This window comes from Bidens hawaiensis, unplaced genomic scaffold (assembly GCF_021521415.1).
Source record: "Bidens hawaiensis isolate Kalapana, Puna unplaced genomic scaffold, B.hawaiensis_p1.1 tig00000820_1, whole genome shotgun sequence".
NCBI classification, from domain to species: domain Eukaryota; kingdom Viridiplantae; phylum Streptophyta; class Magnoliopsida; order Asterales; family Asteraceae; genus Bidens; species Bidens hawaiensis.
Genome location: NW_027491048.1, coordinates 4,320,504 through 4,329,619, shown reverse-complemented (window position 1 = coordinate 4,329,619; position 9,116 = coordinate 4,320,504).

The window sequence follows — 9,116 nt, the reverse complement described above, 5'->3', positions numbered from 1 at the left end:
TGCTCTTTATAACATAAGATATGAAAGCAAGTTAGTACAAAAGAAAGTATGAAAGTATGAAAGTATGATTGAAAGGATATAAGTTTATGTGTATTGTATAATGTATGATTAACTAGAACTCACTCAGCGTAGCTGACTTTTAGTATGCACGCAGGTGAGTAGGATGAGGCAGCTCGCTTGAGGAGACACGTGGCACTGAATAAGAGGCTGGCATCAGAAGACTCAAGACGTTTAAGTTTAATGTTTTGTTTATTTTGAAAGACAGGATGTTGCTTTAAGACAAGATGTGTTTTGCTATGAAATGTTTTATGAAAGATTTTATATTCTGCGAATGTTTTAATTAACTCTGATATTTAGAACTGTGTTTATGAGTAAATCCAACACGAAAGTAGGGCTACCGGGATCGGGGCCTTACATGAGATCCGAAGTTTCTTAGGTTTGGCCGGCTACTACTGTAGGTTCATCGAAAATTTCTCAAGAATCGCCGTTCTCTTAACCTCGTTAACTCGTAAAAACATCAAGTATGAATGGGGAACGAAGCAACAAGAGGCTTTCGACATACTCAAGAAAAAACTTACCCAAGCACCGATACTGGCTCTGCCAGAAGGTACTGAAGATTTTGTAGTCTTTAGTGACGTGTCCCACTCCGGTTTGGGATGCGTACTCATGCAACGCAAGAAGGTAATTTCTTACGCCTCTCGTCAATTGAAAGTACACGAAAAGAATTACACGACTCACGATTTAGAGTTAGGCGCCATAATCTTTGCACTTAAGATTTGGAGGCACTATCTCTATGGAGTACGATTTACCGTGTACACTGATCACAAAATCTTGAAACACATCTTTGATCAAAAAGAGCTCAACATGCGCCAACGGCGATGGATGGAGACTCTTAACGATTATGATTGCGAGATTGTGTATCATGAAGGCAATGCCAATGTCGTGGCCGATGCCTTAAGTCGTAAAGAGCATGAAAAACCTAAAAGGGTTCGAGCTTTACGCTTAGAACTTCAAATTGATCTTTTTGAACAAATCAAATCCGCGCAAACGCAAGCAATCAACGAAAATCAAATCTCTGATGAAAAACGCAATGGCACCATTGACTCGCTAGTCAAGGGTGACGACGGTATCCTAAGACTCGGTAATAGGATTTAGGTACCAATCATTGGAGGTTTGCGTTAGAAAATCTTGAACGAAGCTCACAAGTCTAAATATATGATGCATCCCGGAAGTGATAAGATGTACCACAACCTAAAGGCGAACTATTGGTGGAATGGAATGAAAAGGGATGTCGCTTCGCATGTTGCGAAATGTTTGACTTGTTTAAAAGTTAAGGCTGAGCATCAAAGCCCTCGGGATTGCTTCAACAACCCGAGCTTCCCGTATGGAAGTGGGAGTTAATTACCATGGACTTTATTACAAAACTCCCGAAGACGACTCAACAACATAATGCTATTTGGGTGATTGTGGATTGCTTAACAAAATCCGCACACTTCATACCCATCAATGAGTCGTAATCTATGGATAAATTAGCGCGAATCTATGTAAACACCATTGTCGCTTTGCATGGAGTACCGCTGTCTATAATATCTGATCGAGACAGTCGTTTTACGTCTCATTTCTGGAAAAGCTTCCAACTAGCTCTCGGTACAAAGTTGAACCTTAGCACTGCTTATCATCCACAAACCGATGGGCAAAGCGAAAGGACGATTCAAACGTTGGAAGACATGCTCCGCGCTTGTGTGATAGATCTAGGTGGAAGTTGGGATGACCACTTACCCCTAATGGAATTCTCGTATAATAATAGTTATCACGCAAGTATTCAAACCACACCGTTCGAGGCGTTGTATGGAAGAACATGTAGAACGCCCGTGTGTTGGTCTGAAACCGGAGATAATCAATTGTCTGGACCCGAGATAGTCCAAGAAACAACCGATAAAGTCATTCAAATCCGAGAACGACTTAAGACGGCACGTGATCGCCAAAAGAGTTACGATGATGTCCGTCGTAAGCCGTTAGAGTTCAATGTCGGCGACAAAGTGTTATTGAAAGTCTCACCTTGGAAAGGCGTTGTTCGCTTCGGTAAGAAAGGAAAATTAAGTCGTCGATTCGTTGGACCTTTTGAGGTACTCGAACGAATCGGCACTGTTGCATACCGGTTGCGACTGCCTGAGGAAATGCAAGGGATACATGATGTATTCCATGTTTTGAATCTGCGTAAGTGTTTGACCGATGAATCGTTGGCTATGCCATTAAAAGACTTTGAAATAAACGAGAACTTAAAATTCATAGAACGTCCAATACAAATTGAAGATTCGAAAACAAAGAAGTTAAAGAAAAGAACGTTGAAAATAGTGAAAGTAAAATGGGACTCGCGTAGAGGGCCCGAATATATACTTGGGAACTCGAATCGGAAATGAGAAAGAAATACCCCCACTTGTTCGAGTAAAGCAATCTCGAGGATGAGATTTGTTTCAAGGTGGGGAGGATGTAACAACGTGAAAATTTCGAGTTCAAAGTATCAACTTTCCAAAGTCTAAAGACTAAAATTGCCAAATTCCAAAGTTGAGGGTTTAATTTGAAAACTCTGATTTCCTGACCCATCGCGCTACACGATGAGTCAGAGGAGAGCCCCATCGCGTATCGCGATGGGGTACCTGACACAACGTGGCACGTGTGCCACGTGGCACTGGTTATCGCCACGTGTTACCACGTGGCAACACTGCTGCCACGTGCTGCCACGTGTAGCGGTGCCTGCCACGTGTCAACACGTGGTAGGTCTACGCTGTGAGTCAGCAGACCTATATCGCGATACGCGATAGGTATGCTGAGGAACCTATCGCGTATCGTGATAGGAACCAATTTCAAGTCTATAAATAGCGACCATGGGCATTGCATTCTGCACACAAAACACAGCTCTCTTACCTCTCTCTAACATCTCTCTAAGTCCCGACAATCATATAAACGATTTGCCTCAATAAGCGTGCCCCGATCTCTTGTTTGTGTACACCGTTTCCTCGAAGTTTGTGACACCCTGCACCCTCAATCATCAAGAAGGCATTGTTATGGCAATGATTCCCGAAAGACGTGCTGACGTGTGTTGAAGTTGGCATATCAAAGTTGATCGAGAAAAGTAAAGCGGCGTCGGAGTGCTGCTCAATTCTCTAGGGTTTCTAACGCCACTTAAGGTTAGGCGTAATATCAAATTCAATATAATTTAATATTATATTCAAGGCTTAAGCCTTAAGTCGAGGTTATACTCCATACCTCGATAAAAGAAAAATAAACATAACAAAGAAACGAATGAAACTATGATTATGAATATTATTGGATACATATATATGTGTAAGTATATCTGTAAATATTCTTTGTTATGAAATATTATTTAATGAATAAAGAATATTCTTAAATAATAAAGAAAATAATTACATTTCTTTGAGAAGAAGAAACGCCGGGTTTCTAAATATAAACTAAAGGTTTATAAACTTACTTTTAAACTAAAGGTTTTTAAGTAAACAAAGAATTGAACTAAAGGTTCAATCGAGGATTGAGATATAAGACTAAAGGTCTTAAGCCGGATCGTGTATCCGACTAACAAATATTTATACTCGTACTATAGGTGCGAGATAAAGAAAGGGAAAGACCCTTGGACAGTGAGTGAAGCCGATCCTAAAGAGACAAGGTGAATACGCCCCCAAACTTTTACTTATTTAAAAAAGAGTCAAACGTGTTATTTGAAATTGTTTACAAGGAACTATGTGTTCCTAAAACCGTTATAAATAAAGGGTATAAACCTAGCCCTCAGGCTATGGTATACGTATGTCTGGATCCTTACATAGGTGGTACTATGCGATGTATGGCCATGATCGCACCACCCTTGGTCGTAGGACGCTCTCCTGGAGGGAGTACGACCTTATGTGTATATTTACGGGTACTTAACTAAGTCGAACGCTGCGGTGTTTGCTGAGGTGACCTAGCGTAGAGGCTCATATTTATAATGTGTTATTTGACTTTGTTATTCCTAAGCCACGTTGGGCCGAGGCAGGCGTAGTCTCGAGGGGTAATAAAGTAAAAGAGTTATTTTTGCGTCAGCGTGTTCACCAGCATTCGTTGCTGACGTATTTTCTTACATTTTGCAGGTGAACAAAGCTAGAGCTTGGCATGACGAAGTACTAATATCCGATGGCTCGGATTCTTTTTGTGAACTTAATGTTTTAATGTGGTGGTTTTGTAAACATAAACAAATAACCTTTTGTTAACTTAAAACGGGTATTTACAATCCCGTCTTTTGAATATGTTTAAATGTTACACTTTTGATCCATATAGTTTTATAAGACTTCCGCAAACTAACGCAACTCTGATTTATTTACAAACACGATACCAAGTTATGGGTCGCACTCCTAGGCCCAGGAAGGGGGTGTGACAATTTAAATGGAAAAACGTAAGTTATGGAACCGGGATCATAAGATAGACCCTTGACAGAAAACCCGAACAGGACCCTTGAACTTCAAGAAGACGCCTATGGATTTCTAACAAGTTTTAAGACTCACCAGTTTTATATTAAACTTTCTTACGGTTATTTAATTGCTTATGTCTGGGTATCTTTTATGACGAAAACCTACCTTACAGCGCGGAATTCAAAAGATAGCAAAGCAAACCCAATTAATTTAATGGACTAAGCTGAGAATCAAATCTAGACGGACTCCTTACGAAGAACTAAATCTAGCAATCCCGACAAGCAAAGATCTATTAATAGCGTATCACTTTACAGCTTTATAGACTAGCAGCTCACTTTTATTTGTTTAATTGATTTTATTGTTTCTATGATCTTAATCGATATCAATCATAAACTAGTCAAGAACACACAATAAATGACCTAACAAAACCCTATCCTATGAAACAATCAACAAGGGCAATGTGAAACAATAAATTCAAGTAAACAAAACCAAGCAATCATACGCATCAACTAAATCAAACTCAACCGTTTACTTAGAACATAATATACATAACGAAACGAAAATCCAAATAAAATCAAACCGAACTAAGGTTCATCACGACCTAGTCAGTCTATGGAATTTATCCTAGCATATTAAAATCTAAATCAAACAAGACAAATAATAACGAAAACATGGTGAAAGTATAAGAAACGGGGAATCGAAGATGATAAAACCCGTAAACTCGAACGTGAACATGTAGCTCTTCACCGGATGTTCTCTCGCCTTCAAAATCACCAACAAACTCGTAAAATTGCTCCAAGAACTCTCCAAAATCGGCTGGTGGCTTTCAGGTTATGTCAGGTTTAAGTTAAAGGTGTTTAAATAGCGAAAACAAGGCCCGAAAATAAGCAAAAAAAAATTAAAAACCCATCAGCGTTTCCTAGGCGCCGCGCTAAGTGCATTTAGCCTTCCCCCTTCGCACGGCGCGGCGTGATTCTCTATGGGGGCCGGTCACACCGGCCCGGTCTGACCGGTTCTCTGTTCTGGTTCTTCCTGACGCGTTCCGGATCTCCGTTTCGGCTCGTTTTAGCTCGTTTTTCGCCCTTTTTAATCACGATCAAACCTCGGAACCTACGAAACATAGAAATATTAATAATATACAAATCTCGACTAAAAACAAACAAAAACTATTAAAATATTAATTAAAATGAACAAGGGAAACATATATATTTAGCATTATATCAGAGACGATTGTGATTACAAGCAAGTGTTCCGATGAAGAGAAGATTCGGTATTCTGCCCTCATGTTTAAAGAAGAAGCCCTAGAGTGGTGGAACATTGATCTTGAGTAGAGGAAGGGAGGTGATGTACAACATGACTTGGAACGAGTTCAAAGAGTTGTTGATGTCAAAATTCTGTCCGATGCACGAGAAGGACCAAATTCAAACTAATTTTTGAATCACAAGGTTGTTGGAACAAACCTTCGTGAGTATAATACAAAATTCCACGAATACTGTCGTTTAGTACCCCAGCTGGTTACCCCTGAATCCAGCAAAGTTACACGCTATATTTGGGGACTACCACGAGAGATTCGTGACATGGTGATGTCACACTTGCCTCAAACCGCCGACTCCGCGATGGAGTTGGCTGGGTAATTGATGAGCGGAATGATCCCCAACAAAGAAGAGGACAAGAGGGTTGTGACAACACAAGACCCGAAGAAGGAAGGAAATACCCGTTTCAAGGGTAAAGGAATTGACCAACGAAGGTCTGGCTTCAACCCCGGCATCCCACAATGCAAAATTTGTAAGAAATACCATAGGGGTAGATGTCATCTAACTCCATGACTGTGAATCATGTCACAAACCCGGCCACGCAACGGCCGATTGTTGGAAGAAGAAGATGACTTACTACAATTGCAAGGAAATGAGACATCTTAGCTTTGAATGCCCTAAGAACAAGCCCGCGACTGGTGGTGCGGGTGGTAGTGGTCAAAAGAATGAGCACAAGAAGGGTAATGCAAGAGTTTTTTTCCTTGATACAAAGAAGGCGGCCGACACACCGGAAACCATTACTGGTACGTTCCTTGTTAGCAACGCTTATGCTAGAGTCTTGTTTGATTTAGGAGCCAGCTTAAGTTTTATATATTATAAATTTTGTAGTCTATTAAACGAACCTTTAATCAAACTTAATAAAACTCTAAGCGTCGAGACCGCTAATGGCGAAATCATTAAAATCTCCAAAGCCTTAGAAAACGGAAAAATCTTGTTAGCCGGTTACATTTTGCCTATTCATTTGATACCTATGACTCTTGCTGGTTTCGATGTTGTATTGGGTATGGATTGGTTATCCGACAAACATGCTCGTATTCTTTGCAATAGCAAAACCATTGAACTTCAAGCCCCGGATAAACGAACTATTCGAATTGAAGGGGATAAAGACGCTGGCCGAGTTAGCCTAAAATCATTTATAAGGGCTAACAAATGTTTAAATCAAGGATGCTTAGCATTCATGGCCTACGTCACCGAAGAATCAAAACCCAAAAAAATCAAAAACGTTCCTGTTGTTTCCGAATACGCTGATGTCTTTCCCGACGAACTTCCTGGCATTCCTCCCGATCGTGAAGTAGAGTTTAGGATTGATCATATTCCCAGTACCGCTCCGATCGCCAAAGCTCCATATCGCTTAGCGCCAACCGAGATGAAGGAGTTAAAGAAACAACTCGATGAGCTACTGGAGAAAGGTTTCATTCGACCGAGTTCGTCACCATGGGGAGCGCCGATCCTATTTGTCAAAAAGAAGGATGGATCCATGCGGATGTGTATCGATTATCGTGCGTTGAACAAAGTCACAATAAAAAATTGTTATCCACTCCCTCGAATCGATGATCTTTTCGACCAACTTCAAGGTGCTAGCTTCTTTTCTAAAATCGATCTCCGTTCCGTCTATCACCAACTCAAGGTCCAATCTGAGGATATTCCTAAAACTGCTTTCCGAACAAGGTATGACCATTATGAGTTCACCGTTATGCCATTTGGACTTACTAATGCGCCAGCCACGTTCATGGACATGATGAACCGAATTTGTAAGCCTTACTTGGATAAATTTGTGATCATATTCATCGAAGACATATTAGTTTATTCCAAGTTTAAGGATGATCATGAAATCCATCTCCGAACTCTGCTCGAAATTCTTAGAACCGAGAAGTTGTATACTAAATTTTCAGAATGCGAATTTTGGTTACATGAAGTACAATTTCTTGGTCACATCATCAACGTCAACGGTATTCAAGTCAATCCCGCTAAGATTGAAGCTATCTCTAAGTGGGAGATCCCAAAATCGCCAACCGAGATAAGAAGTTTCTTAGGTTTGGCCGGCTATTACCGTAGGTTCATTGAAAACTTTTCACGAATCGTTGTTCCTCTAACCTCCTTAAATCGCAAGAACATCAAATATGAGTGGGGAACAAAGCAACAAGAAGCGTTCGATATACTCAAACAAAAACTCATCCAAGCACCTATACTGGCCTTGCCAGAAGGTACTGAGGATTTTGTTGTCTTTAGTGACGCGTCCCATTCTGGTTTGGGATGTGTGCTAATGCAATGAAATAAAGTGATCGCTTACGCCTCACGTCAACTCAAAGTACACGAAAATAACTAAAGGACTCACGATCTAGAGTTAGGCGCCATAATCTTTGCACTTAAGATATGGAGGCACTATCTCTATGGAGTAAGATTTACCATGTACACCGATCATAAGAGCTTGAAACACATATTTGATCAAAAAGAACTCAACATGCGCCAACGACGCTGGATGGAGACTCTCAACGACTACAATTGTGAGATTGTCTACCATGAAGGCAAAGCCAACGTTATGGCTGATTCCTTAAGTCGTAAAGAGCACGAAAAGCCGAAAAGATTCCGAGCGTTGAGCCTAGAACTTCAAGTCGACCTTCTCGAGCAAATAAAATCTGCCCAAAATCAAGCGATCGCTGAAAACCAAATGTCCGACGAAAAATGTAATGGCACCATTGACTCGCTAGTCAAGGGTGACGATGATATCCTTAGACTCGGTAATAGAATTTGGGTACCAATCGTTGGAGAGTTGCGTGAGAAAATTATAAACGAAGCCCATAAGTCCAAGTACATGATGCACCCCGATAGTGACAAAATGTATCAAAACTCAAGCCAAACTATTGGTGGAATGGGATGAAAAAGGACATCGCTTCGCATGTTGCGAAATGTCTTACATGTTCGAGAGTCAAGGCTGAACACCAAAAGCCTTCGGGATTGCTTCAGCAACCCGAACTTCCCGTATGAAAGTGGGAGCTAATTACCATGGATTTCATTACCAAACTCCCTAAAACGACTCGTCAACATAATGCTATTTGGGTAATTGTGGACCGCCTAACAAAGTCCTTGCATTTTATACCCATCAATGAATCATACTCTATGGATAGATTAGCGCGTATCTATGTAAACACCATCGTTGCTTTGCATGGAGTACCGCTGTCAATAATCTCTGATCGAGATAGTCATTTTACGTCTTATTTCTGGAAGAGCTTCCAACAAGCCTTAGGCACCAAGCTTAAACTTAGCACCGCCTATCATCCACAAACCGATGGGCAAAGCGAAAGGACGATTCAAACGTTGGAAGATATGCTCCGCGCTTGTGTGATAG